Genomic DNA, 25,525 nt, shown 5'->3' on the forward strand with positions numbered 1-25,525 from the left:
GATTAGAGTTGGAGCTAAACTGAGCAGGGAAATGGTCGTCCAGGAAAAGATTTGAGGATATCTGCCGTTGATTGTAAAGGGATGTTGAACACGTGGACGGTAAGACAATCGTGGACTAGCAAGTGTTTTCGACAGACACCTGTTTTTAAGTACCAAACGACGAGGATGGGATTCATAGCTGCAGTGCAAACACCACAAAGGGTTAGGAGGACATCTTTGCAGGTAAAGAGGCCAAACGATGAGATGATTACAGCCTTTCAAAACTTGACTAAGGCACCATTCGAACATGATCGAGCCAATCGAGCAGACACTTCCATCCTGAACAGACAACTCTGACAAAGCAACTAACGACGAGGATTGGATTCGAACCCACGCGTGCAGAGCACAATGGATTAGCAGTCCATCGCCTTAACCACTCGGCCACCTCGTCTTTTTGAGAGAATCCGAGAGCACGCACAGTGCTGCCATTTGACGCTTAAATCCAGGGGTTTGAAACCTCTTCAATATTACATTTTCAAACCATCTCAAATAATCATCAGGGTTGCCATATCCCAAGGAGGACATTTTAGTCCGTGCATGCACAGTTAGATAAACTTTTAAATGTGCATTTACTTGGCTACCTTTAGATATTCTGCATCTCCAAAATGACAACTTCTTGACAAGTTTAAGATAGAAAACTTTTAATCGATTTGACTGCTAGTGGTGTTAGGATGTCAAAGTTTAAAGCCTTTCTCATCCATGACAAAGCGATCAACCTAACGTTATAGATAGGGGTATCCCTTTAATCTATTTCTGAAGTGGCAAGACCTGCAGAGTTTAGCTCCTACCCTGACCTTTCTAGTGATCCTGAAGACCTTGATTAGCTTGCTTGAGTTGGTTTGATTAGAGTTGGAGCTAAACTGAGCAGGGTAATGGTCGTCCAGGAAAAGATTTGAGGATATCTGCCATTGATTGTAAAGGGATGTTGAACACGTGGACGGTAAGACAATCGTGGACTAGCAAGTGTTTTCGACAGACACCTGTTTTTAAGTACCAAACGACGAGGATGGGATTCATAGCTGCAGTGCAAACACCACAAAGGGTTAGGGGGACATCTTTGCAGGTATAGAGGCCAAACGATGAGATGATTACAGCCTTTCAAAGCTTGACTAAGGCACCATTCGAACATGATCGAGCCAATCGAGCAGACACTTCCATCCTGAACAGACAACTCTGACAAAGCAACTAACGACGAGGATGGGATTCGAACCCACGCGTGCAGAGCACAATGGATTAGCAGTCCATCGCCTTAACCACTCGACCACCTCGTCTTTTTTTAAAGAGGCTAAACGATGAGATGATTACAGCCTTTCAAAATTTGACTAAGGCACCATTCAAACATGATCGAGCCAAAACTTCCATCCTGAACAGACAACTCAGTCAAAGCAACTAACGACGAGGATGGGATTCGAACCCACGCGTGCAGAGCACAATGGATTAGCAGTCCATCGCCTTAACCACTCGGCCACCTCTTCTTTTTTTGAAGAGGCTAAACGATGAGATGATTACAGCCTTTCAAAATTTGACTAAGGCACCATTCAAACATGATCGAGCCAATCGAGCAGAAACTTCCATCCTGAACAGACAACTCAGTCAAAGCAATTAACGACGAGGATGGGATTCGAACCCACGCGTGCAGAGCACAATGGATGAGCAGTCCATCGCCTTAACCACTCGGCCACCTCGTCTTTTTGAGAGAATCCGAGAGCACGCACAGTGCTGCCATTTGAAGCTTAAATCCAGGGGTTTGAAACCTCTTCAATATTACATTTTCAAACCATCTCAAATAATCATCAGGGTTGCCATATCCCAAGGAGGACATTTTAGTCCGTGCATGCACAGTTAGATAAACTTTTAAATGTGCAATGACTTGGCTACCTTTAGATATTCTGCATCTCCAAAATGACAACTTCTTGACAAGTTTAAGATAGAAAACTTTTAATCGATTTGACTGCTAGTGGTGTTAGGATGTCAAAGTTTAAAGCCTTTCTCATCCATGACAAAGCGATCAACCTAACGTAATAGATAGGGGTATCCCTTTAATCTTTTTCTGAAGTGGCAAGACCCGCAGAGTTTAGCTCCTACCCTGACCTTTCTAGTGATCCTGAAGACCTTGATTAGCTTGCTTGAGTTGGTTTGATTAGAGTTGGAGCTAAACTGAGCAGGGAAATGGTCGTCCAGGAAAAGATTTGAGGATATCTGCCGTTGATTGTAAAGGGATGTTGAACACGTGGACGGTAAGACAATCGTGGACTAGCAAGTGTTTTCGACAGACACCTGTTTTTAAGTACCAAACGACGAGGATGGGATTCATAGCTGCAGTGCAAACACCACAAAGGGTTAGGAGGACATCTTTGCAGGTAAAGAGGCCAAACGATGAGATGATTACAGCCTTTCAAAACTTGACTAAGGCACCATTCGAACATGATCGAGCCAATCGAGCAGACACTTCCATCCTGAACAGACAACTCTGACAAAGCAACTAACGACGAGGATGGGATTCGAACCCACGCGTGCAGAGCACAATGGATTAGCAGTCCATCGCCTTAACCACTCGGCCACCTCGTCTTTTTGAGAGAATCCGAGAGCACGCACAGTGCTGCCATTTGACGCTTAAATCCAGGGGTTTGAAACCTCTTCAATATTACATTTTCAAACCATCTCAAATAATCATCAGGGTTGCCATATCCCAAGGAGGACATTTTAGTCCGTGCATGCACAGTTAGATAAACTTTTAAATGTGCATTTACTTGGCTACCTTTAGATATTCTGCATCTCCAAAATGACAACTTCTTGACAAGTTTAAGATAGAAAACTTTTAATCGATTTGACTGCTAGTGGTGTTAGGATGTCAAAGTTTAAAGCCTTTCTCATCCATGACAAAGCGATCAACCTAACGTTATAGATAGGGGTATCCCTTTAATCTATTTCTGAAGTGGCAAGACCTGCAGAGTTTAGCTCCTACCCTGACCTTTCTAGTGATCCTGAAGACCTTGATTAGCTTGCTTGAGTTGGTTTGATTAGAGTTGGAGCTAAACTGAGCAGGGTAATGGTCGTCCAGGAAAAGATTTGAGGATATCTGCCATTGATTGTAAAGGGATGTTGAACACGTGGACGGTAAGACAATCGTGGACTAGCAAGTGTTTTCGACAGACACCTGTTTTTAAGTACCAAACGACGAGGATGGGATTCATAGCTGCAGTGCAAACACCACAAAGGGTTAGGGGGACATCTTTGCAGGTATAGAGGCCAAACGATGAGATGATTACAGCCTTTCAAAGCTTGACTAAGGCACCATTCGAACATGATCGAGCCAATCGAGCAGACACTTCCATCCTGAACAGACAACTCTGACAAAGCAACTAACGACGAGGATGGGATTCGAACCCACGCGTGCAGAGCACAATGGATTAGCAGTCCATCGCCTTAACCACTCGACCACCTCGTCTTTTTTTAAAGAGGCTAAACGATGAGATGATTACAGCCTTTCAAAATTTGACTAAGGCACCATTCAAACATGATCGAGCCAAAACTTCCATCCTGAACAGACAACTCAGTCAAAGCAACTAACGACGAGGATGGGATTCGAACCCACGCGTGCAGAGCACAATGGATTAGCAGTCCATCGTCTTAACCACTCGGCCACCTCGTCTTTTTTTGAGAGGCTAAACGATGAGATGATTACAGCCTTTCAAAATTTGACTAAGGCACCATTCAAACATGATCGAGCCAATCGAGCAGAAACTTCCATCCTGAACAGACAACTCAGTCAAAGCAATTAACGACGAGGATGGGATTCGAACCCACGCGTGCAGAGCACAATGGATGAGCAGTCCATCGCCTTAACCACTCGGCCACCTCGTCTTTTTGAGAGAATCCGAGAGCACGCACAGTGCTGCCATTTGAAGCTTAAATCCAGGGGTTTGAAACCTCTTCAATATTACATTTTCAAACCATCTCAAATAATCATCAGGGTTGCCATATCCCAAGGAGGACATTTTAGTACGTGCATGCACAGTTAGATAAACTTTTAAATGTGCAATGACTTGGCTACCTTTACATATTCTGCATCTCCAAAATGACAACTTCTTGACAAGTTTAAGATAGAAAACTTTTAATCGATTTGACTGCTAGTGGTGTTAGGATGTCAAAGTTTAAAGCCTTTCTCATCCATGACAAAGCGATCAACCTAACGTAATAGATAGGGGTATCCCTTTAATCTTTTTCTGAAGTGGCAAGACCCGCAGAGTTTAGCTCCTACCCTGACCTTTCTAGTGATCCTGAAGACCTTGATTAGCTTGCTTGAGTTGGTTTGATTAGAGTTGGAGCTAAACTGAGCAGGGAAATGGTCGTCCAGGAAAAGATTTGAGGATATCTGCCGTTGATTGTAAAGGGATGTTGAACACGTGGACGGTAAGACAATCGTGGACTAGCAAGTGTTTTCGACAGACACCTGTTTTTAAGTACCAAACGACGAGGATGGGATTCATAGCTGCAGTGCAAACACCACAAAGGGTTAGGAGGACATCTTTGCAGGTAAAGAGGCCAAACGATGAGATGATTACAGCCTTTCAAAACTTGACTAAGGCACCATTCGAACATGATCGAGCCAATCGAGCAGACACTTCCATCCTGAACAGACAACTCTGACAAAGCAACTAACGACGAGGATGGGATTCGAACCCACGCGTGCAGAGCACAATGGATTAGCAGTCCATCGCCTTAACCACTCGGCCACCTCGTCTTTTTGAGAGAATCCGAGAGCACGCACAGTGCTGCCATTTGACGCTTAAATCCAGGGGTTTGAAACCTCTTCAATATTACATTTTCAAACCATCTCAAATAATCATCAGGGTTGCCATATCCCAAGGAGGACATTTTAGTCCGTGCATGCACAGTTAGATAAACTTTTAAATGTGCAATGACTTGGCTACCTTTAGATATTCTGCATCTCCAAAATGACAACTTCTTGACAAGTTTAAGATAGAAAACTTTTAATCGATTTGACTGCTAGTGGTGTTAGGATGTCAAAGTTTAAAGCCTTTCTCATCCATGACAAAGCGATCAACCTAACGTAATAGATAGGGGTATCCCTTTAATCTTTTTCTGAAGTGGCAAGACCCGCAGAGTTTAGCTCCTACCCTGACCTTTCTAGTGATCCTGAAGACCTTGATTAGCTTGCTTGAGTTGGTTTGATTAGAGTTGGAGCTAAACTGAGCAGGGAAATGGTCGTCCAGGAAAAGATTTGAGGATATCTGCCGTTGATTGTAAAGGGATGTTGAACACGTGGACGGTAAGACAATCGTGGACTAGCAAGTGTTTTCGACAGACACCTGTTTTTAAGTACCAAACGACGAGGATGGGATTCATAGCTGCAGTGCAAACACCACAAAGGGTTAGGAGGACATCTTTGCAGGTAAAGAGGCCAAACAATGAGATGATTACAGCCTTTCAAAACTTGACTAAGGCACCATTCGAACATGATCGAGCCAATCGAGCAGACACTTCCATCCTGAACAGACAACTCTGACAAAGCAACTAACGACGAGGATGGGATTCGAACCCACGCGTGCAGAGCACAATGGATTAGCAGTCCATCGCCTTAACCACTCGGCCACCTCGTCTTTTTGAGAGAATCCGAGAGCACGCACAGTGCTGCCATTTGACGCTTAAATCCAGGGGTTTGAAACCTCTTCAATATTACATTTTCAAACCATCTCAAATAATCATCAGGGTTGCCATATCCCAAGGAGGACATTTTAGTCCGTGCATGCACAGTTAGATAAACTTTTAAATGTGCATTTACTTGGCTACCTTTAGATATTCTGCATCTCCAAAATGACAACTTCTTGACAAGTTTAAGATAGAAAACTTTTAATCGATTTGACTGCTAGTGGTGTTAGGATGTCAAAGTTTAAAGCCTTTCTCATCCATGACAAAGCGATCAACCTAACGTTATAGATAGGGGTATCCCTTTAATCTATTTCTGAAGTGGCAAGACCTGCAGAGTTTAGCTCCTTCCCTGACCTTTCTAGTGATCCTGAAGACCTTGATTAGCTTGCTTGAGTTGGTTTGATTAGAGTTGGAGCTAAACTGAGCAGGGTAATGGTCGTCCAGGAAAAGATTTGAGGATATCTGCCATTGATTGTAAAGGGATGTTGAACACGTGGACGGTAAGACAATCGTGGACTAGCAAGTGTTTTCGACAGACACCTGTTTTTAAGTACCAAACGACGAGGATGGGATTCATAGCTGCAGTGCAAACACCACAAAGGGTTAGGGGGACATCTTTGCAGGTATAGAGGCCAAACGATGAGATGATTACAGCCTTTCAAAGCTTGACTAAGGTACCATTCGAACATGATCGAGCCAATCGAGCAGACACTTCCATCCTGAACAGACAACTCTGACAAAGCAACTAACGACGAGGATGGGATTCGAACCCACGCGTGCAGAGCACAATGGATTAGCAGTCCATCGCCTTAACCACTCGACCACCTCGTCTTTTTTTAAAGAGGCTAAACGATGAGATGATTACAGCCTTTCAAAATTTGACTAAGGCACCATTCAAACATGATCGAGCCAAAACTTCCATCCTGAACAGACAACTCAGTCAAAGCAACTAACGACGAGGATGGGATTCGAACCCACGCGTGCAGAGCACAATGGATTAGCAGTCCATCGCCTTAACCACTCGGCCACCTCGTCTTTTTTTGAAGAGGCTAAACGATGAGATGATTACAGCCTTTCAAAATTTGACTAAGGCACCATTCAAACATGATCGAGCCAATCGAGCAGAAACTTCCATCCTGAACAGACAACTCAGTCAAAGCAATTAACGACGAGGATGGGATTCGAACCCACGCGTGCAGAGCACAATGGATGAGCAGTCCATCGCCTTAACCACTCGGCCACCTCGTCTTTTTGAGAGAATCCGAGAGCACGCACAGTGCTGCCATTTGACGCTTAAATCCAGGGGTTTGAAACCTCTTCAATATTACATTTTCAAACCATCTCAAATAATCATCAGGGTTGCCATATCCCAAGGAGGACATTTTAGTCCGTGCATGCACAGTTAGATAAACTTTTAAATGTGCAATGACTTGGCTACCTTAAGATATTCTGCATCTCCAAAATGACAACTTCTTGACAAGTTTAAGATAGAAAACTTTTAATCGATTTGACTGCTAGTGGTGTTAGGATGTCAAAGTTTAAAGCCTTTCTCATCCATGACAAAGCGATCAACCTAACGTTATAGATAGGGGTATCCCTTTAATCTTTTTCTGAAGTGGCAAGACCCGCAGAGTTTAGCTCCTACCCTGACCTTTCTAGTGATCCTGAAGACCTTGATTATCTTGCTTGAGTTGGTTTGATTAGAGTTGGAGCTAAACTGAGCAGGGTAATGGTCGTCCAGGAAAAGATTTGAGGATATCTGCCGTTGATTGTAAAGGGATGTTGAACACGTGGACGGTAAGACAATCGTGGACTAGCTAGTGTTTTCGACAGACACCTGTTTTTAAGTACCAAACGACGAGGATGGGATTCATAGCTGCAGTGCAAACACCACAAAGGGTTAGGAGGACATCTTTGCAGGTAAAGAGGCCAAACGATGAGATGATTACAGCCTTTCAAAACTTGACTAAGGCACCATTCGAACATTATCGAGCCAATCGAGCAGACACTTCCATCCTGAACAGACAACTCTGACAAAGCAACTAACGACGAGGATGGGATTCGAACCCACGCGTGCAGAGCACAATGGATTAGCAGTCCATCGCCTTAACCACTCGGCCACCTCGTCTTTTTTTAAAGAGGCTAAACGATGAGATGATTACAGCCTTTCAAAATTTGACTAAGGCACCATTCAAACATGATCGAGCAGACACTTCCATCCTGAACAGACAACTCTGACAAAGCAACTAACGACGAGGATGGGATTCGAACCCACGCGTGCAGAGCACAATAGATGAGCAGTCCATCGCCTTAACCACTCGGCCACCTCGTCTTTTTGAGAGAATCTGAGAGCACGCACAGTGCTGCCATTTGAAGCTTAAATCCAGGGGTTTGAAACCTCTTCAATATTACATTTTCAAACCATCTCAAATAATCATCAGGGTTGCCATATCCCAAGGAGGACATTTTAGTCCGTGCATGCACAGTTAGATAAACTTTTAAATGTGCAATGACTTGGCTACCTTTACATATTCTGCATCTCCAAAATGACAACTTCTTGACAAGTTTAAGATAGAAAACTTTTAATCGATTTGACTGCTAGTGGTGTTAGGATGTCAAAGTTTAAAGCCTTTCTCATCCATGACAAAGCGATCAACCTAACGTAATAGATAGGGGTATCCCTTTAATCTTTTTCTGAAGTGGCAAGACCCGCAGAGTTTAGCTCCTACCCTGACCTTTCTAGTGATCCTGAAGACCTTGATTAGCTTGCTTGAGTTGGTTTGATTAGAGTTGGAGCTAAACTGAGCAGGGAAATGGTCGTCCAGGAAAAGATTTGAGGATATCTGCCGTTGATTGTAAAGGGATGTTGAACACGTGGACGGTAAGACAATCGTGGACTAGCAAGTGTTTTCGACAGACACCTGTTTTTAAGTACCAAACGACGAGGATGGGATTCATAGCTGCAGTGCAAACACCACAAAGGGTTAGGAGGACATCTTTGCAGGTAAAGAGGCCAAACGATGAGATGATTACAGCCTTTCAAAACTTGACTAAGGCACCATTCGAACATGATCGAGCCAATCGAGCAGACACTTCCATCCTGAACAGACAACTCTGACAAAGCAACTAACGACGAGGATGGGATTCGAACCCACACGTGCAGAGCACAATGGATTAGCAGTCCATCGCCTTAACCACTCGGCCACCTCGTCTTTTTGAGAGAATCCGAGAGCACGCACAGTGCTGCCATTTGACGCTTAAATCCAGGGGTATGAAACCTCTTCAATATTACATTTTCAAACCATCTCAAATAATCATCAGGGTTGCCATATCCCAAGGAGGACATTTTAGTCCGTGCATGCACAGTTAGATAAACTTTTAAATGTGCAATGACTTGGCTACCTTTAGATATTCTGCATCTCCAAAATGACAACTTCTTGACAAGTTTAAGATAGAAAACTTTTAATCGATTTGACTGCTAGTGGTGTTAGGATGTCAAAGTTTAAAGCCTTTCTCATCCATGACAAAGCGATCAACCTAACGTAATAGATAGGGGTATCCCTTTAATCTTTTTCTGAAGTGGCAAGACCCGCAGAGTTTAGCTCCTACCCTGACCTTTCTAGTGATCCTGAAGACCTTGATTAGCTTGCTTGAGTTGGTTTGATTAGAGTTGGAGCTAAACTGAGCAGGGAAATGGTCGTCCAGGAAAAGATTTGAGGATATCTGCCGTTGATTGTAAAGGGATGTTGAACACGTGGACGGTAAGACAATCGTGGACTAGCAAGTGTTTTCGACAGACACCTGTTTTTAAGTACCAAACGACGAGGATGGGATTCATAGCTGCAGTGCAAACACCACAAAGGGTTAGGAGGACATCTTTGCAGGTAAAGAGGCCAAACGATGAGATGATTACAGCCTTTCAAAACTTGACTAAGGCACCATTCGAACATGATCGAGCCAATCGAGCAGACACTTCCATCCTGAACAGACAACTCTGACAAAGCAACTAACGACGAGGATGGGATTCGAACCCACACGTGCAGAGCACAATGGATTAGCAGTCCATCGCCTTAACCACTCGGCCACCTCGTCTTTTTGAGAGAATCCGAGAGCACGCACAGTGCTGCCATTTGACGCTTAAATCCAGGGGTATGAAACCTCTTCAATATTACATTTTCAAACCATCTCAAATAATCATCAGGGTTGCCATATCCCAAGGAGGACATTTTAGTCCGTGCATGCACAGTTAGATAAACTTTTAAATGTGCAATGACTTGGCTACCTTTAGATATTCTGCATCTCCAAAATGACAACTTCTTGACAAGTTTAAGATAGAAAACTTTTAATCGATTTGACTGCTAGTGGTGTTAGGATGTCAAAGTTTAAAGCCTTTCTCATCCATGACAAAGCGATCAACCTAACGTAATAGATAGGGGTATCCCTTTAATCTTTTTCTGAAGTGGCAAGACCCGCAGAGTTTAGCTCCTACCCTGACCTTTCTAGTGATCCTGAAGACCTTGATTAGCTTGCTTGAGTTGGTTTGATTAGAGTTGGAGCTAAACTGAGCAGGGAAATGGTCGTCCAGGAAAAGATTTGAGGATATCTGCCGTTGATTGTAAAGGGATGTTGAACACGTGGACGGTAAGACAATCGTGGACTAGCAAGTGTTTTCGACAGACACCTGTTTTTAAGTACCAAACGACGAGGATGGGATTCATAGCTGCAGTGCAAACACCACAAAGGGTTAGGAGGACATCTTTGCAGGTAAAGAGGCCAAACAATGAGATGATTACAGCCTTTCAAAACTTGACTAAGGCACCATTCGAACATGATCGAGCCAATCGAGCAGACACTTCCATCCTGAACAGACAACTCTGACAAAGCAACTAACGACGAGGATGGGATTCGAACCCACGCGTGCAGAGCACAATGGATTAGCAGTCCATCGCCTTAACCACTCGGCCACCTCGTCTTTTTGAGAGAATCCGAGAGCACGCACAGTGCTGCCATTTGACGCTTAAATCCAGGGGTTTGAAACCTCTTCAATATTACATTTTCAAACCATCTCAAATAATCATCAGGGTTGCCATATCCCAAGGAGGACATTTTAGTCCGTGCATGCACAGTTAGATAAACTTTTAAATGTGCATTTACTTGGCTACCTTTAGATATTCTGCATCTCCAAAATGACAACTTCTTGACAAGTTTAAGATAGAAAACTTTTAATCGATTTGACTGCTAGTGGTGTTAGGATGTCAAAGTTTAAAGCCTTTCTCATCCATGACAAAGCGATCAACCTAACGTTATAGATAGGGGTATCCCTTTAATCTATTTCTGAAGTGGCAAGACCTGCAGAGTTTAGCTCCTTCCCTGACCTTTCTAGTGATCCTGAAGACCTTGATTAGCTTGCTTGAGTTGGTTTGATTAGAGTTGGAGCTAAACTGAGCAGGGTAATGGTCGTCCAGGAAAAGATTTGAGGATATCTGCCATTGATTGTAAAGGGATGTTGAACACGTGGACGGTAAGACAATCGTGGACTAGCAAGTGTTTTCGACAGACACCTGTTTTTAAGTACCAAACGACGAGGATGGGATTCATAGCTGCAGTGCAAACACCACAAAGGGTTAGGGGGACATCTTTGCAGGTATAGAGGCCAAACGATGAGATGATTACAGCCTTTCAAAGCTTGACTAAGGCACCATTCGAACATGATCGAGCCAATCGAGCAGACACTTCCATCCTGAACAGACAACTCTGACAAAGCAACTAACGACGAGGATGGGATTCGAACCCACGCGTGCAGAGCACAATGGATTAGCAGTCCATCGCCTTAACCACTCGACCACCTCGTCTTTTTTTAAAGAGGCTAAACGATGAGATGATTACAGCCTTTCAAAATTTGACTAAGGCACCATTCAAACATGATCGAGCCAAAACTTCCATCCTGAACAGACAACTCAGTCAAAGCAACTAACGACGAGGATGGGATTCGAACCCACGCGTGCAGAGCACAATGGATTAGCAGTCCATCGCCTTAACCACTCGGCCACCTCGTCTTTTTTTGAAGAGGCTAAACGATGAGATGATTACAGCCTTTCAAAATTTGACTAAGGCACCATTCAAACATGATCGAGCCAATCGAGCAGAAACTTCCATCCTGAACAGACAACTCAGTCAAAGCAATTAACGACGAGGATGGGATTCGAACCCACGCGTGCAGAGCACAATGGATGAGCAGTCCATCGCCTTAACCACTCGGCCACCTCGTCTTTTTGAGAGAATCCGAGAGCACGCACAGTGCTGCCATTTGACGCTTAAATCCAGGGGTTTGAAACCTCTTCAATATTACATTTTCAAACCATCTCAAATAATCATCAGGGTTGCCATATCCCAAGGAGGACATTTTAGTCCGTGCATGCACAGTTAGATAAACTTTTAAATGTGCAATGACTTGGCTACCTTAAGATATTCTGCATCTCCAAAATGACAACTTCTTGACAAGTTTAAGATAGAAAACTTTTAATCGATTTGACTGCTAGTGGTGTTAGGATGTCAAAGTTTAAAGCCTTTCTCATCCATGACAAAGCGATCAACCTAACGTTATAGATAGGGGTATCCCTTTAATCTTTTTCTGAAGTGGCAAGACCCGCAGAGTTTAGCTCCTACCCTGACCTTTCTAGTGATCCTGAAGACCTTGATTATCTTGCTTGAGTTGGTTTGATTAGAGTTGGAGCTAAACTGAGCAGGGTAATGGTCGTCCAGGAAAAGATTTGAGGATATCTGCCGTTGATTGTAAAGGGATGTTGAACACGTGGACGGTAAGACAATCGTGGACTAGCTAGTGTTTTCGACAGACACCTGTTTTTAAGTACCAAACGACGAGGATGGGATTCATAGCTGCAGTGCAAACACCACAAAGGGTTAGGAGGACATCTTTGCAGGTAAAGAGGCCAAACGATGAGATGATTACAGCCTTTCAAAACTTGACTAAGGCACCATTCGAACATTATCGAGCCAATCGAGCAGACACTTCCATCCTGAACAGACAACTCTGACAAAGCAACTAACGACGAGGATGGGATTCGAACCCACGCGTGCAGAGCACAATGGATTAGCAGTCCATCGCCTTAACCACTCGGCCACCTCGTCTTTTTTTAAAGAGGCTAAACGATGAGATGATTACAGCCTTTCAAAATTTGACTAAGGCACCATTCAAACATGATCGAGCAGACACTTCCATCCTGAACAGACAACTCTGACAAAGCAACTAACGACGAGGATGGGATTCGAACCCACGCGTGCAGAGCACAATAGATGAGCAGTCCATCGCCTTAACCACTCGGCCACCTCGTCTTTTTGAGAGAATCTGAGAGCACGCACAGTGCTGCCATTTGAAGCTTAAATCCAGGGGTTTGAAACCTCTTCAATATTACATTTTCAAACCATCTCAAATAATCATCAGGGTTGCCATATCCCAAGGAGGACATTTTAGTCCGTGCATGCACAGTTAGATAAACTTTTAAATGTGCAATGACTTGGCTACCTTTACATATTCTGCATCTCCAAAATGACAACTTCTTGACAAGTTTAAGATAGAAAACTTTTAATCGATTTGACTGCTAGTGGTGTTAGGATGTCAAAGTTTAAAGCCTTTCTCATCCATGACAAAGCGATCAACCTAACGTAATAGATAGGGGTATCCCTTTAATCTTTTTCTGAAGTGGCAAGACCCGCAGAGTTTAGCTCCTACCCTGACCTTTCTAGTGATCCTGAAGACCTTGATTAGCTTGCTTGAGTTGGTTTGATTAGAGTTGGAGCTAAACTGAGCAGGGAAATGGTTGTCCAGGAAAAGATTTGAGGATATCTGCCGTTGATTGTAAAGGGATGTTGAACACGTGGACGGTAAGACAATCGTGGACTAGCAAGTGTTTTCGACAGACACCTGTTTTTAAGTACCAAACGACGAGGATGGGATTCATAGCTGCAGTGCAAACACCACAAAGGGTTAGGAGGACATCTTTGCAGGTAAAGAGGCCAAACGATGAGATGATTACAGCCTTTCAAAACTTGACTAAGGCACCATTCGAACATGATCGAGCAGACACTTCCATCCTGAACAGACAACTCTGACAAAGCAACTAACGACGAGGATGGGATTCGAACCCACGCGTGCAGAGCACAATGGATTAGCAGTCCATCGCCTTAACCACTCGGCCACCTCGTCTTTTTGAGAGAATCCGAGAGCACGCACAGTGCTGCCATTTGACGCTTAAATCCAGGGGTTTGAAACCTCTTCAATATTACATTTTCAAACCATCTCAAATAATCATCAGGGTTGCCATATCCCAAGGAGGACATTTTAGTCCGTGCATGCACAGTTAGATAAACTTTTAAATGTGCAATGACTTGGCTACCTTAAGATATTCTGCATCTCCAAAATGACAACTTCTTGACAAGTTTAAGATAGAAAACTTTTAATCGATTTGACTGCTAGTGGTGTTAGGATGTCAAAGTTTAAAGCCTTTCTCATCCATGACAAAGCGATCAACCTAACGTTATAGATAGGGGTATCCCTTTAATCTTTTTCTGAAGTGGCAAGACCCGCAGAGTTTAGCTCCTACCCTGACCTTTCTAGTGATCCTGAAGACCTTGATTAGCTTGCTTGAGTTGGTTTGATTAGAGTTGGAGCTAAACTGAGCAGGGTAATGGTCGTCCAGGAAAAGATTTGAGGATATCTGCCGTTGATTGTAAAGGGATGTTGAACACGTGGACGGTAAGACAATCGTGGACTAGCTAGTGTTTTCGACAGACACCTGTTTTTAAGTACCAAACGACGAGGATGGGATTCATAGCTGCAGTGCAAACACCACAAAGGGTTAGGAGGACATCTTTGCAGGTAAAGAGGCCAAACGATGAGATGATTACAGCCTTTCAAAACTTGACTAAGGCACCATTCGAACATGATCGAGCCAATCGAGCAGACACTTCCATCCTGAACAGACAACTCTGACAAAGCAACTAACGACGAGGATGGGATTCGAACCCACGCGTGCAGAGCACAATGGATTAGCAGTCCATCGCCTTAACCACTCGGCCACCTCGTCTTTTTTTAAAGAGGCTAAACGATGAGATGATTACAGCCTTTCAAAATTTGACTAAGGCACCATTCAAACATGATCGAGCCAAAACTTCCATCCTGAACAGACAACTCAGTCAAAGCAACTAACGACGAGGATGGGATTCGAACCCACGCGTGCAGAGCACAATGGATTAGCAGTCCATCGCCTTAACCACTCGGCCACCTCGTCTTTTCTAGAGAATCCGAGAGCACGCACAGTGCTGCCATTTGACGCTTAAATCCAGGGGTTTGAAACCTCTTCAATATTACATTTTCAAACCATTTCAAATAATCGTCAGGGTTGCCATATCCCAAGGAGGACATTTTAGTCCGTGCATGCACAGTTAGATAAACTTTTAAATGTGCAATGACTTGGCTACCTTTAGATATTCTGCATCTCCAAAATGACAACTTCTTGACAAGTTTAAGATAGAAAACTTTTAATCGATTTGACTGCTAGTGGTGTTAGGATGTCAAAGTTTAAAGCCTTTCTCATCCATGACAAAGCGATCAACCTAACGTAATAGATAGGGGTATCCCTTTAATCTTTTTCTGAAGTGGCAAGACCCGCAGAGTTTAGCTCCTACCCTGACCTTTCTAGTGATCCTGAAGACCTTGATTAGCTTGCTTGAGTTGGTTTGATTAGAGTTGGAGCTAAACTGAGCAGGGTAATGGTCGTCCAGGAAAAGATTTGAGGATATCTGCCGTTGATTGTAAAGGGATGTTGAACACGTGGACGGTAAGACAATCGTTGACTAGCAAGTGTTTTCGACAGACACCTGTTTTTAAGTACCAAACGACGAGGATGGGATTCATAGCTGCAGTGCAAACACCACAAAGGGTTAGGGGGACATCTTTGCAGGTATAGAGGCCAAACGATGAGATGATTACAGCCTTTCAAAACTTGACTAAGGCACCATTCGAACATGATCGAGCCAATCGAGCAGACACTTCCATCCTGAACAGACAACTCTGACAAAGCAACTAACGACGAGGATGGGATTCGAACCCACGCGTGCAGAGCATAATGGATTAGCAGTCCATCGCCTTAACCACTCGGCCACCTCGTCTTTTTTTAAAGAGGCTAAACGATGAGATGATTACAGCCTTTCAAAATTTGACTAAGGCACCATTCAAACATGATCGAGCCAATCGAGCAGAAACTTCCATCCTGAACAGACAACTCAGTCAAAGCAACTAACGACGAGGATGGGATTCGAACCCACGCGTGCAGAGCACAATGGATTAGCAGTCCATCGCCTTAACCACTCGGCCACCTCGTCTTTTTTTAAAGAGGCTAAACGATGAGATGATTACAGCCTTTCAAAATTTGACTAAGGCACCATTCAAACATGATCGAGCAAATCTTCCATCCTGAACAGACAACTCAGTCAAAGCAATTAACGACGAGGATGGGATTCGAACCCACGCGTGCAGAGCACAATGGATTAGCAGTCCATCGCCTTAACCACTCGGCCACCTCGTCTTTTTTTGAAGAGGCTAAACGATGAGATGATTACAGCCTTTCAAAATTTGACTAAGGCACCATTCAAACATGATCGAGCCAATCTTCCATCCTGAACAGACAACTCAGTCAAAGCAATTAACGACGAGGATGGGATTCGAACCCACGCGTGCAGAGCACAATGGATTAGCAGTCCATCGCCTTAACCACTCGGCCACCTCGTCTTTTTGAGAGACTCCGAGAGCACGCACAGTGCTGCCATTTGACGCTTAAATCCAGGGGTTTGAAACCTCTTCAATATTACATTTTCAAACCATCTCAAATAATCATCAGGGTTGCCATATCCCAAGGAGGACATTTTAGTCCGTGCATGCACAGTTAGATAAACTTTTAAATGTGCAATGACTTGGCTACCTTTAGATATTCTGCATCTCCAAAATGACAACTTCTTGACAAGTTCAAGATAGAAAACTTTTAATCGATTTGACTGCTAGTGGTGTTAGGATGTCAAAGTTTAAAGCCTTTCTCATCCATGACAAAGCGATCAACCTAACGTTATAGATAGGGGTATCCCTTTAATCTTTTTCTGAAGTGGCAAGACCCGCAGAGTTTAGATCCTACCCTGACCTTTCTAGTGATCCTGAAGACCTTGATTAGCTTGCTTGAGTTGGTTTGATTAGAGTTGGAGCTAAACTGAGCAGGGTAATGGTCGTCCAGGAAAAGATTTGAGGATATCTGCCGTTGATTGTAAAGGGATGTTGAACACGTGGACGGTAAGACAATCGTGGACTAGCTAGTGTTTTCGACAGACACCTGTTTTTAAGTACCAAACGACGATGGGATTCATAGCTGCAGTGCAAACACCACAAAGGGTTAGGAGGACATCTTTGCAGGTAAAGAGGCCAAACGATGAGATGATTACAGCCTTTCAAAACTTGACTAAGGCACCATTCGAACATGATCGAGCAGACACTTCCATCCTGAACAGACAACTCTGACAAAGCAACTAACGACGAGGATGGGATTCGAACCCACGCGTGCAGAGCACAATGGATTAGCAGTCCATCGCCTTAACCACTCGGCCACCTCGTCTTTTTTTAAAGAGGCTAAACGATGAGATGATTACAGCCTTTCAAAATTTGACTAAGGCACCATTCAAACATGATCGAGCCAATCTTCCATCCTGAACAGACAACTCAGTCAAAGCAATTAACGACGAGGATGGGATTCGAACCCACGCGTGCAGAGCACAAAGGATTAGCAGTCCATCGCCTTAACCACTCGGCCACCTCGTCTTTTTTTGAAGAGGCTAAACGATGAGATGATTACAGCCTTTCAAAACTTGACTAAGGCACCATTCAAACATGATCGAGCCAATCGAGCAGAAACTTCCATCATGAACAGACAACTCAGTCAAAGCAACTAACGACGTGGATGGGATTCGAACCCACACGTGCAGAGCACAATGGATTAGCAGTCCATCGCCTTAACCACTCGGCCACCTCGTCTTTTTGAGAGAATCCGAGAGCACGCACAGTGCTGCCATTTGACGCTTAAATCCAGGGGTTTGAAACCTCTTCAATATTACATTTTCAAACCATCTCAAATAATCATCAGGGTTGCCATATCCCAAGGAGGACATTTTAGTCCGTGCATGCACAGTTAGATAAACTTTTAAATGTGCAATGACTTGGCTACCTTTAGATATTCTGCATCTCCAAAATGACAACTTCTTGACAAGTTCAAGATAGAAAACTTTTAATCGATTTGACTGCTAGTGGTGTTAGGATGTCAAAGTTTAAAGCCTTTCTCATCCATGACAAAGCGATCAACCTAACGTTATAGATAGGGGTATCCCTTTAATCTTTTTCTGAAGTAGCAAGACCCGCAGAGTTTAGCTCCTACCCTGACCTTTCTAGTGATCCTGAAGACCTTGATTAGCTTGCTTGAGTTGGTTTGATTAGAGTTGGAGCTAAACTGAGCAGGGTAATGGTCGTCCAGGAAAAGATTTGAGGATATCTGCCGTTGATTGTAAAGGGATGTTGAACACGTGGACGGTAAGACAATCGTGGACTAGCAAGTGTTTTCGACAGACACCTGTTTTTAAGTACCAAACGACGAGGATGGGATTCATAGCTGCAGTGCAAACACCACAAAGGGCTAGGAGGACATCTTTGCAGGTAAAGAGGCCAAACGATGAGATGATTACAGCCTTTCAAAACTTGACTAAGGCACCATTCGAACATGAACGAGCCAATCGAGCAGACACTTCCATCCTGAACAGACAACTCTGACAAAGCAACTAACGACGAGAATGGGATTCGAACCCACGCGTGCAGAGCACAATGGATTAGCAGTGCATCGCCTTAACCACTCGGCCACCTCGTCTTTTTTTAAAGAGGCTAAACGATGAGATGATTACAGCCTTTCAAAACTTGACTAAGGCACCATTCAAACATGATCGAGCCAATCGAGCAGAAACTTCCATCCTGAACAGACAACTCAGTCAAAGCAACTAACGACGTGGATGGGATTCGAACCCACGCGTGCAGAGCACAATGGATTAGCAGTCCATCGCCTTAACCACTCGGCCACCTCGTCTTTTTGAGAGAATCCGAGAGCACGCAGAGTGCTGCCATTTGACGCTTAAATCCAGGGGTTTGAAACCTCTTCAATATTACATTTTCAAACCATCTCAAATAATCATCAGGGTTGCCATATCCCAAGGAGGACATTTTAGTCCGTGCATGCACAGTTAGATAAACTTTTAAATGTGCAATGACTTGGCTACCTTTAGATATTCTGCATCTCCAAAATGACAACTTCTTGACAAGTTCAAGATAGAAAACTTTTAATCGATTTGACTGCTAGTGGTGTTAGGATGTCAAAGTTTAAAGCCTTTCTCATCCATGACAAAGCGATCAACCTAACGTCATAGATAGGGGTATCCCTTTAATCTTTTTCTGAAGTGGCAAGACCCGCAGAGTTTAGCTCCTACCCTGACCTTTCTATAGATCCTGAAGACCTTGATTAGCTTGCTTGAGTTGGTTTGATTAGAGTTGGAGCTAAACTGAGCAGGGTAATGGTCGTCCAGGAAAAGATTTGAGGATATCTGCCGTTGATTGTAAAGGGATGTTGAACACGTGGACGGTAAGACAATCGTGGACTAGCTAGTGTTTTCGACAGACACCTGTTTTTAAGTACCAAACGACGAGGATGGGATTCATAGCTGCAGTGCAAACACCACAAAGGGTTAGGAGGACATCTTTGCAGGTAAAGAGGCCAAACGATGAGATGATTACAGCCTTTCAAAACTTGACTAAGGCACCATTCGAACATGATCAAGCCAATCGAGCAGACACTTCCATCCTGAACAGACAACGCAAATAACGACGAGGATGGGATTCGAACCCACGCGTGCAGAGCACAATGGATTAGCAGTCCATCGCCTTAACCACTCGGCCACCTGGTCTTTTTGAGAGAATCCGAGAGCACGCACAGTGCTGCCATTTGACGCTTAAATCCAGGGGTTTGAAACCTCTTCAATATTGCATTTTCAAACCATCTCAAATAATCATCAGGGTTGCCATATCCCAAGGAGGACATTTTAGTCCGTGCATGCACAGTTAGATAAACTTTTAAATGTGCAATGACTTGGCTACCTTTAGATATTCTGCATCTCCAAAATGACAACTTCTTGACAAGTTCAAGATAGAAAACTTTTAATCGATTTGACTGCTAGTGGTGTTAGGATGTCAAAGTTTAAAGCCTTTCTCATCCATGACAAAGCGATCAACCTAACGTAATGGATAGGGGTATCCCTTTAATCTTTTTCTGAAGTGGCAAGACCCGCAGAGTTTAGCTCCTACCCTGACCTTTCTAGTGATCCTGAAGACCTTGATTAGCTTGCTTGAGTTGGTTTGATTAGAGTTGGAGCTAAACTGAGCAAGGTAATGGTCGTCCAGGAAAAGATTTGAGGATATCTGCCGTTGATTGTAAAGGGATGTTGAACACGTGGACGGTAAGACAATCGTGGACTAGCTAGTGTTTTCGACAGACACCTGTTTTTAAGTACCAAACGACGAGGATGGGATTCATAGCTGCAGTGCAAACACCACAAAGGGTTAGGAGGACATCTTTGCAGGTAAAGAGGCCAAACGATGAGATGATTACAGCCTTTCAAAACTTGACTAAGGCACCATTCGAACATGATCGAGCAGACACTTCCATCCTGAACAGACAACTCTGACAAAGCAACTAACGACGAGGATGGGATTCGAACCCACGCGTGCAGAGCACAATGGATTAGCAGTCCATCGCCTTAACCACTCGGCCACCTCGTCTTTTTTTAAAGAGGCTAAACGATGAGATGATTACAGCCTTTCAAAATTTGACTAAGGCACCATTCAAACATGATCGAGCCAATCTTCCATCCTGAACAGACAACTCAGTCAAAGCAATTAACGACGAGGATGGGATTCGAACCCACGCGTGCAGAGCACAAAGGATTAGCAGTCCATCGCCTTAACCACTCGGCCACCTCGTCTTTTTTTGAAGAGGCTAAACGATGAGATGATTACAGCCTTTCAAAACTTGACTAAGGCACCATTCAAACATGATCGAGCCAATCGAGCAGAAACTTCCATCATGAACAGACAACTCAGTCAAAGCAACTAACGACGTGGATGGGATTCGAACCCACACGTGCAGAGCACAATGGATTAGCAGTCCATCGCCTTAACCACTCGGCCACCTCGTCTTTTTGAGAGAATCCGAGAGCACGCACAGTGCTGCCATTTGACGCTTAAATCCAGGGGTTTGAAACCTCTTCAATATTACATTTTCAAACCATCTCAAATAATCATCAGGGTTGCCATATCCCAAGGAGGACATTTTAGTCCGTGCATGCACAGTTAGATAAACTTTTAAATGTGCAATGACTTGGCTACCTTTAGATATTCTGCATCTCCAAAATGACAACTTCTTGACAAGTTCAAGATAGAAAACTTTTAATCGATTTGACTGCTAGTGGTGTTAGGATGTCAAAGTTTAAAGCCTTTCTCATCCATGACAAAGCGATCAACCTAACGTTATAGATAGGGGTATCCCTTTAATCTTTTTCTGAAGTAGCAAGACCCGCAGAGTTTAGCTCCTACCCTGACCTTTCTAGTGATCCTGAAGACCTTGATTAGCTTGCTTGAGTTGGTTTGATTAGAGTTGGAGCTAAACTGAGCAGGGTAATGGTCGTCCAGGAAAAGATTTGAGGATATCTGCCGTTGATTGTAAAGGGATGTTGAACACGTGGACGGTAAGACAATCGTGGACTAGCAAGTGTTTTCGACAGACACCTGTTTTTAAGTACCAAACGACGAGGATGGGATTCATAGCTGCAGTGCAAACACCACAAAGGGCTAGGAGGACATCTTTGCAGGTAAAGAGGCCAAACGATGAGATGATTACAGCCTTTCAAAACTTGACTAAGGCACCATTCGAACATGAACGAGCCAATCGAGCAGACACTTCCATCCTGAACAGACAACTCTGACAAAGCAACTAACGACGAGGATGGGATTCGAACCCACGCGTGCAGAGCACAATGGATTAGCAGTGCATCGCCTTAACCACTCGGCCACCTCGTCTTTTTTTAAAGAGGCTAAACGATGAGATGATTACAGCCTTTCAAAACTTGACTAAGGCACCATTCAAACATGATCGAGCCAATCGAGCAGAAACTTCCATCCTGAACAGACAACTCAGTCAAAGCAATTAACGACGAGGATGGGATTCGAACCCACGCGTGCAGAGCACAATGGATTAGCAGTCCATCGCCTTAACCACTCGGCCACCTCGTCTTTTTGAGAGACTCCGAGAGCACGCACAGTGCTGCCATTTGACGCTTAAATCCAGGGGTTTGAAACCTCTTCAATATTACATTTTCAAACCATCTCAAATAATCATCAGGGTTGCCATATCCCAAGGAGGACATTTTAGTCCGTGCATGCACAGTTAGATAAACTTTTAAATGTGCAATGACTTGGCTACCTTTAGATATTCTGCATCTCCAAAATGACAACTTCTTGACAAGTTCAAGATAGAAAACTTTTAATCGATTTGACTGCTAGTGGTGTTAGGATGTCAAAGTTTAAAGCCTTTCTCATCCATGACAAAGCGATCAACCTAACGTTATAGATAGGGGTATCCCTTTAATCTTTTTCTGAAGTGGCAAGACCCGCAGAGTTTAGATCCTACCCTGACCTTTCTAGTGATCCTGAAGACCTTGATTAGCTTGCTTGAGTTGGTTTGATTAGAGTTGGAGCTAAACTGAGCAGGGTAATGGTCGTCCAGGAAAAGATTTGAGGATATCTGCCGTTGATTGTAAAGGGATGTTGAACACGTGGACGGTAAGACAATCGTGGACTAGCTAGTGTTTTCGACAGACACCTGTTTTTAAGTACCAAACGACGATGGGATTCATAGCTGCAGTGCAAACACCACAAAGGGTTAGGAGGACATCTTTGCAGGTAAAGAGGCCAAACGATGAGATGATTACAGCCTTTCAAAACTTGACTAAGGCACCATTCGAACATGATCGAGCAGACACTTCCATCCTGAACAGACAACTCTGACAAAGCAACTAACGACGAGGATGGGATTCGAACCCACGCGTGCAGAGCACAATGGATTAGCAGTCCATCGCCTTAACCACTCGGCCACCTCGTCTTTTTTTAAAGAGGCTAAACGATGAGATGATTACAGCCTTTCAAAATTTGACTAAGGCACCATTCAAACATGATCGAGCCAATCTTCCATCCTGAACAGACAACTCAGTCAAAGCAATTAACGACGAGGATGGGATTCGAACCCACGCGTGCAGAGCACAAAGGATTAGCAGTCCATCGCCTTAACCACTCGGCCACCTCGTCTTTTTTTGAAGAGGCTAAACGATGAGATGATTACAGCCTTTCAAAACTTGACTAAGGCACCATTCAAACATGATCGAGCCAATCGAGCAGAAACTTCCATCATGAACAGACAACTCAGTCAAAGCAACTAACGACGTGGATGGGATTCGAACCCACACGTGCAGAGCACAATGGATTAGCAGTCCATCGCCTTAACCACTCGGCCACCTCGTCTTTTTGAGAGAATCCGAGAGCACGCACAGTGCTGCCATTTGACGCTTAAATCCAGGGGTTTGAAACCTCTTCAATATTACATTTTCAAACCATCTCAAATAATCATCAGGGTTGCCATATCCCAAGGAGGACATTTTAGTCCGTGCATGCACAGTTAGATAAACTTTTAAATGTGCAATGACTTGGCTACCTTTAGATATTCTGCATCTCCAAAATGACAACTTCTTGACAAGTTCAAGATAGAAAACTTTTAATCGATTTGACTGCTAGTGGTGTTAGGATGTCAAAGTTTAAAGCCTTTCTCATCCATGACAAAGCGATCAACCTAACGTTATAGATAGGGGTATCCCTTTAATCTTTTTCTGAAGTAGCAAGACCCGCAGAGTTTAGCTCCTACCCTGACCTTTCTAGTGATCCTGAAGACCTTGATTAGCTTGCTTGAGTTGGTTTGATTAGAGTTGGAGCTAAACTGAGCAGGGTAATGGTCGTCCAGGAAAAGATTTGAGGATATCTGCCGTTGATTGTAAAGGGATGTTGAACACGTGGACGGTAAGACAATCGTGGACTAGCAAGTGTTTTCGACAGACACCTGTTTTTAAGTACCAAACGACGAGGATGGGATTCATAGCTGCAGTGCAAACACCACAAAGGGCTAGGAGGACATCTTTGCAGGTAAAGAGGCCAAACGATGAGATGATTACAGCCTTTCAAAACTTGACTAAGGCACCATTCGAACATGAACGAGCCAATCGAGCAGACACTTCCATCCTGAACAGACAACTCTGACAAAGCAACTAACGACGAGAATGGGATTCGAACCCACGCGTGCAGAGCACAATGGATTAGCAGTGCATCGCCTTAACCACTCGGCCACCTCGTCTTTTTTTAAAGAGGCTAAACGATGAGATGATTACAGCCTTTCAAAACTTGACTAAGGCACCATTCAAACATGATCGAGCCAATCGAGCAGAAACTTCCATCCTGAACAGACAACTCAGTCAAAGCAACTAACGACGTGGATGGGATTCGAACCCACGCGTGCAGAGCACAATGGATTAGCAGTCCATCGCCTTAACCACTCGGCCACCTCGTCTTTTTGAGAGAATCCGAGAGCACGCAGAGTGCTGCCATTTGACGCTTAAATCCAGGGGTTTGAAACCTCTTCAATATTACATTTTCAAACCATCTCAAATAATCATCAGGGTTGCCATATCCCAAGGAGGACATTTTAGTCCGTGCATGCACAGTTAGATAAACTTTTAAATGTGCAATGACTTGGCTACCTTTAGATATTCTGCATCTCCAAAATGACAACTTCTTGACAAGTTCAAGATAGAAAACTTTTAATCGATTTGACTGCTAGTGGTGTTAGGATGTCAAAGTTTAAAGCCTTTCTCATCCATGACAAAGCGATCAACCTAACGTCATAGATAGGGGTATCCCTTTAATCTTTTTCTGAAGTGGCAAGACCCGCAGAGTTTAGCTCCTACCCTGACCTTTCTATAGATCCTGAAGACCTTGATTAGCTTGCTTGAGTTGGTTTGATTAGAGTTGGAGCTAAACTGAGCAGGGTAATGGTCGTCCAGGAAAAGATTTGAGGATATCTGCCGTTGATTGTAAAGGGATGTTGAACACGTGGACGGTAAGACAATCGTGGACTAGCTAGTGTTTTCGACAGACACCTGTTTTTAAGTACCAAACGACGAGGATGGGATTCATAGCTGCAGTGCAAACACCACAAAGGGTTAGGAGGACATCTTTGCAGGTAAAGAGGCCAAACGATGAGATGATTACAGCCTTTCAAAACTTGACTAAGGCACCATTCGAACATGATCGAGCCAATCGAGCAGACACTTCCATCCTGAACAGACAACGCAAATAACGACGAGGATGGGATTCGAACCCACGCGTGCAGAGCACAATGGATTAGCAGTCCATCGCCTTAACCACTCGGCCACCTGGTCTTTTTGAGAGAATCCGAGAGCACGCACAGTGCTGCCATTTGACGCTTAAATCCAGGGGTTTGAAACCTCTTCAATATTGCATTTTCAAACCATCTCAAATAATCATCAGGGTTGCCATATCCCAAGGAGG

At 43.8% G+C, this 25,525-nt stretch overlaps 29 non-coding genes across 29 annotated transcripts; all 29 read right to left on the bottom strand.

Annotated features, from left to right (window-relative positions):
- Positions 1–1,228: 1,228 nt before the first annotated feature.
- trnas-gcu (transfer RNA serine (anticodon GCU)) lies at positions 1,229–1,310 on the bottom strand. Its single transcript has one exon. It is a non-coding gene; the product is annotated as a tRNA-Ser (tRNA).
- A 335-nt stretch (positions 1,311–1,645) lies between these two features.
- trnas-gcu (transfer RNA serine (anticodon GCU)) lies at positions 1,646–1,727 on the bottom strand. Its single transcript has one exon. It is a non-coding gene; the product is annotated as a tRNA-Ser (tRNA).
- Positions 1,728–2,525: 798 nt separating this feature from the next.
- On the bottom strand, positions 2,526–2,607 carry trnas-gcu (transfer RNA serine (anticodon GCU)). Its single transcript has one exon. It is a non-coding gene; the product is annotated as a tRNA-Ser (tRNA).
- Positions 2,608–3,405: 798 nt separating this feature from the next.
- trnas-gcu (transfer RNA serine (anticodon GCU)) lies at positions 3,406–3,487 on the bottom strand. The gene has a single exon. It is a non-coding gene; the product is annotated as a tRNA-Ser (tRNA).
- Positions 3,488–3,609: 122 nt separating this feature from the next.
- trnas-gcu (transfer RNA serine (anticodon GCU)) lies at positions 3,610–3,691 on the bottom strand. Its single transcript has one exon. It is a non-coding gene; the product is annotated as a tRNA-Ser (tRNA).
- Positions 3,692–3,821: 130 nt separating this feature from the next.
- Positions 3,822–3,903, bottom strand: trnas-gcu (transfer RNA serine (anticodon GCU)). The gene has a single exon. It is a non-coding gene; the product is annotated as a tRNA-Ser (tRNA).
- A 798-nt stretch (positions 3,904–4,701) lies between these two features.
- Positions 4,702–4,783, bottom strand: trnas-gcu (transfer RNA serine (anticodon GCU)). Its single transcript has one exon. It is a non-coding gene; the product is annotated as a tRNA-Ser (tRNA).
- A 798-nt stretch (positions 4,784–5,581) lies between these two features.
- On the bottom strand, positions 5,582–5,663 carry trnas-gcu (transfer RNA serine (anticodon GCU)). The gene has a single exon. It is a non-coding gene; the product is annotated as a tRNA-Ser (tRNA).
- Positions 5,664–6,461: 798 nt separating this feature from the next.
- trnas-gcu (transfer RNA serine (anticodon GCU)) lies at positions 6,462–6,543 on the bottom strand. The gene has a single exon. It is a non-coding gene; the product is annotated as a tRNA-Ser (tRNA).
- Positions 6,544–6,665: 122 nt separating this feature from the next.
- Positions 6,666–6,747, bottom strand: trnas-gcu (transfer RNA serine (anticodon GCU)). The gene has a single exon. It is a non-coding gene; the product is annotated as a tRNA-Ser (tRNA).
- Positions 6,748–6,878: 131 nt separating this feature from the next.
- On the bottom strand, positions 6,879–6,960 carry trnas-gcu (transfer RNA serine (anticodon GCU)). Its single transcript has one exon. It is a non-coding gene; the product is annotated as a tRNA-Ser (tRNA).
- A 798-nt stretch (positions 6,961–7,758) lies between these two features.
- trnas-gcu (transfer RNA serine (anticodon GCU)) lies at positions 7,759–7,840 on the bottom strand. Its single transcript has one exon. It is a non-coding gene; the product is annotated as a tRNA-Ser (tRNA).
- A 1,002-nt stretch (positions 7,841–8,842) lies between these two features.
- On the bottom strand, positions 8,843–8,924 carry trnas-gcu (transfer RNA serine (anticodon GCU)). Its single transcript has one exon. It is a non-coding gene; the product is annotated as a tRNA-Ser (tRNA).
- Positions 8,925–9,722: 798 nt separating this feature from the next.
- On the bottom strand, positions 9,723–9,804 carry trnas-gcu (transfer RNA serine (anticodon GCU)). The gene has a single exon. It is a non-coding gene; the product is annotated as a tRNA-Ser (tRNA).
- Positions 9,805–10,602: 798 nt separating this feature from the next.
- On the bottom strand, positions 10,603–10,684 carry trnas-gcu (transfer RNA serine (anticodon GCU)). Its single transcript has one exon. It is a non-coding gene; the product is annotated as a tRNA-Ser (tRNA).
- A 798-nt stretch (positions 10,685–11,482) lies between these two features.
- Positions 11,483–11,564, bottom strand: trnas-gcu (transfer RNA serine (anticodon GCU)). The gene has a single exon. It is a non-coding gene; the product is annotated as a tRNA-Ser (tRNA).
- A 122-nt stretch (positions 11,565–11,686) lies between these two features.
- trnas-gcu (transfer RNA serine (anticodon GCU)) lies at positions 11,687–11,768 on the bottom strand. The gene has a single exon. It is a non-coding gene; the product is annotated as a tRNA-Ser (tRNA).
- Positions 11,769–11,899: 131 nt separating this feature from the next.
- On the bottom strand, positions 11,900–11,981 carry trnas-gcu (transfer RNA serine (anticodon GCU)). The gene has a single exon. It is a non-coding gene; the product is annotated as a tRNA-Ser (tRNA).
- Positions 11,982–12,779: 798 nt separating this feature from the next.
- Positions 12,780–12,861, bottom strand: trnas-gcu (transfer RNA serine (anticodon GCU)). Its single transcript has one exon. It is a non-coding gene; the product is annotated as a tRNA-Ser (tRNA).
- Positions 12,862–13,854: 993 nt separating this feature from the next.
- On the bottom strand, positions 13,855–13,936 carry trnas-gcu (transfer RNA serine (anticodon GCU)). Its single transcript has one exon. It is a non-coding gene; the product is annotated as a tRNA-Ser (tRNA).
- Positions 13,937–14,734: 798 nt separating this feature from the next.
- Positions 14,735–14,816, bottom strand: trnas-gcu (transfer RNA serine (anticodon GCU)). The gene has a single exon. It is a non-coding gene; the product is annotated as a tRNA-Ser (tRNA).
- A 122-nt stretch (positions 14,817–14,938) lies between these two features.
- Positions 14,939–15,020, bottom strand: trnas-gcu (transfer RNA serine (anticodon GCU)). Its single transcript has one exon. It is a non-coding gene; the product is annotated as a tRNA-Ser (tRNA).
- A 1,011-nt stretch (positions 15,021–16,031) lies between these two features.
- Positions 16,032–16,113, bottom strand: trnas-gcu (transfer RNA serine (anticodon GCU)). The gene has a single exon. It is a non-coding gene; the product is annotated as a tRNA-Ser (tRNA).
- A 121-nt stretch (positions 16,114–16,234) lies between these two features.
- trnas-gcu (transfer RNA serine (anticodon GCU)) lies at positions 16,235–16,316 on the bottom strand. Its single transcript has one exon. It is a non-coding gene; the product is annotated as a tRNA-Ser (tRNA).
- A 121-nt stretch (positions 16,317–16,437) lies between these two features.
- trnas-gcu (transfer RNA serine (anticodon GCU)) lies at positions 16,438–16,519 on the bottom strand. Its single transcript has one exon. It is a non-coding gene; the product is annotated as a tRNA-Ser (tRNA).
- Positions 16,520–17,305: 786 nt separating this feature from the next.
- trnas-gcu (transfer RNA serine (anticodon GCU)) lies at positions 17,306–17,387 on the bottom strand. The gene has a single exon. It is a non-coding gene; the product is annotated as a tRNA-Ser (tRNA).
- A 3,169-nt stretch (positions 17,388–20,556) lies between these two features.
- Positions 20,557–20,638, bottom strand: trnas-gcu (transfer RNA serine (anticodon GCU)). Its single transcript has one exon. It is a non-coding gene; the product is annotated as a tRNA-Ser (tRNA).
- A 1,427-nt stretch (positions 20,639–22,065) lies between these two features.
- trnas-gcu (transfer RNA serine (anticodon GCU)) lies at positions 22,066–22,147 on the bottom strand. Its single transcript has one exon. It is a non-coding gene; the product is annotated as a tRNA-Ser (tRNA).
- Positions 22,148–22,933: 786 nt separating this feature from the next.
- On the bottom strand, positions 22,934–23,015 carry trnas-gcu (transfer RNA serine (anticodon GCU)). The gene has a single exon. It is a non-coding gene; the product is annotated as a tRNA-Ser (tRNA).
- Positions 23,016–25,525: the final 2,510 nt, after the last annotated feature.

The sequence above is a fragment of the Triplophysa dalaica genome, chromosome 12 (genome assembly GCF_015846415.1).
Source record: "Triplophysa dalaica isolate WHDGS20190420 chromosome 12, ASM1584641v1, whole genome shotgun sequence".
NCBI lineage: Eukaryota > Metazoa > Chordata > Actinopteri > Cypriniformes > Nemacheilidae > Triplophysa > Triplophysa dalaica.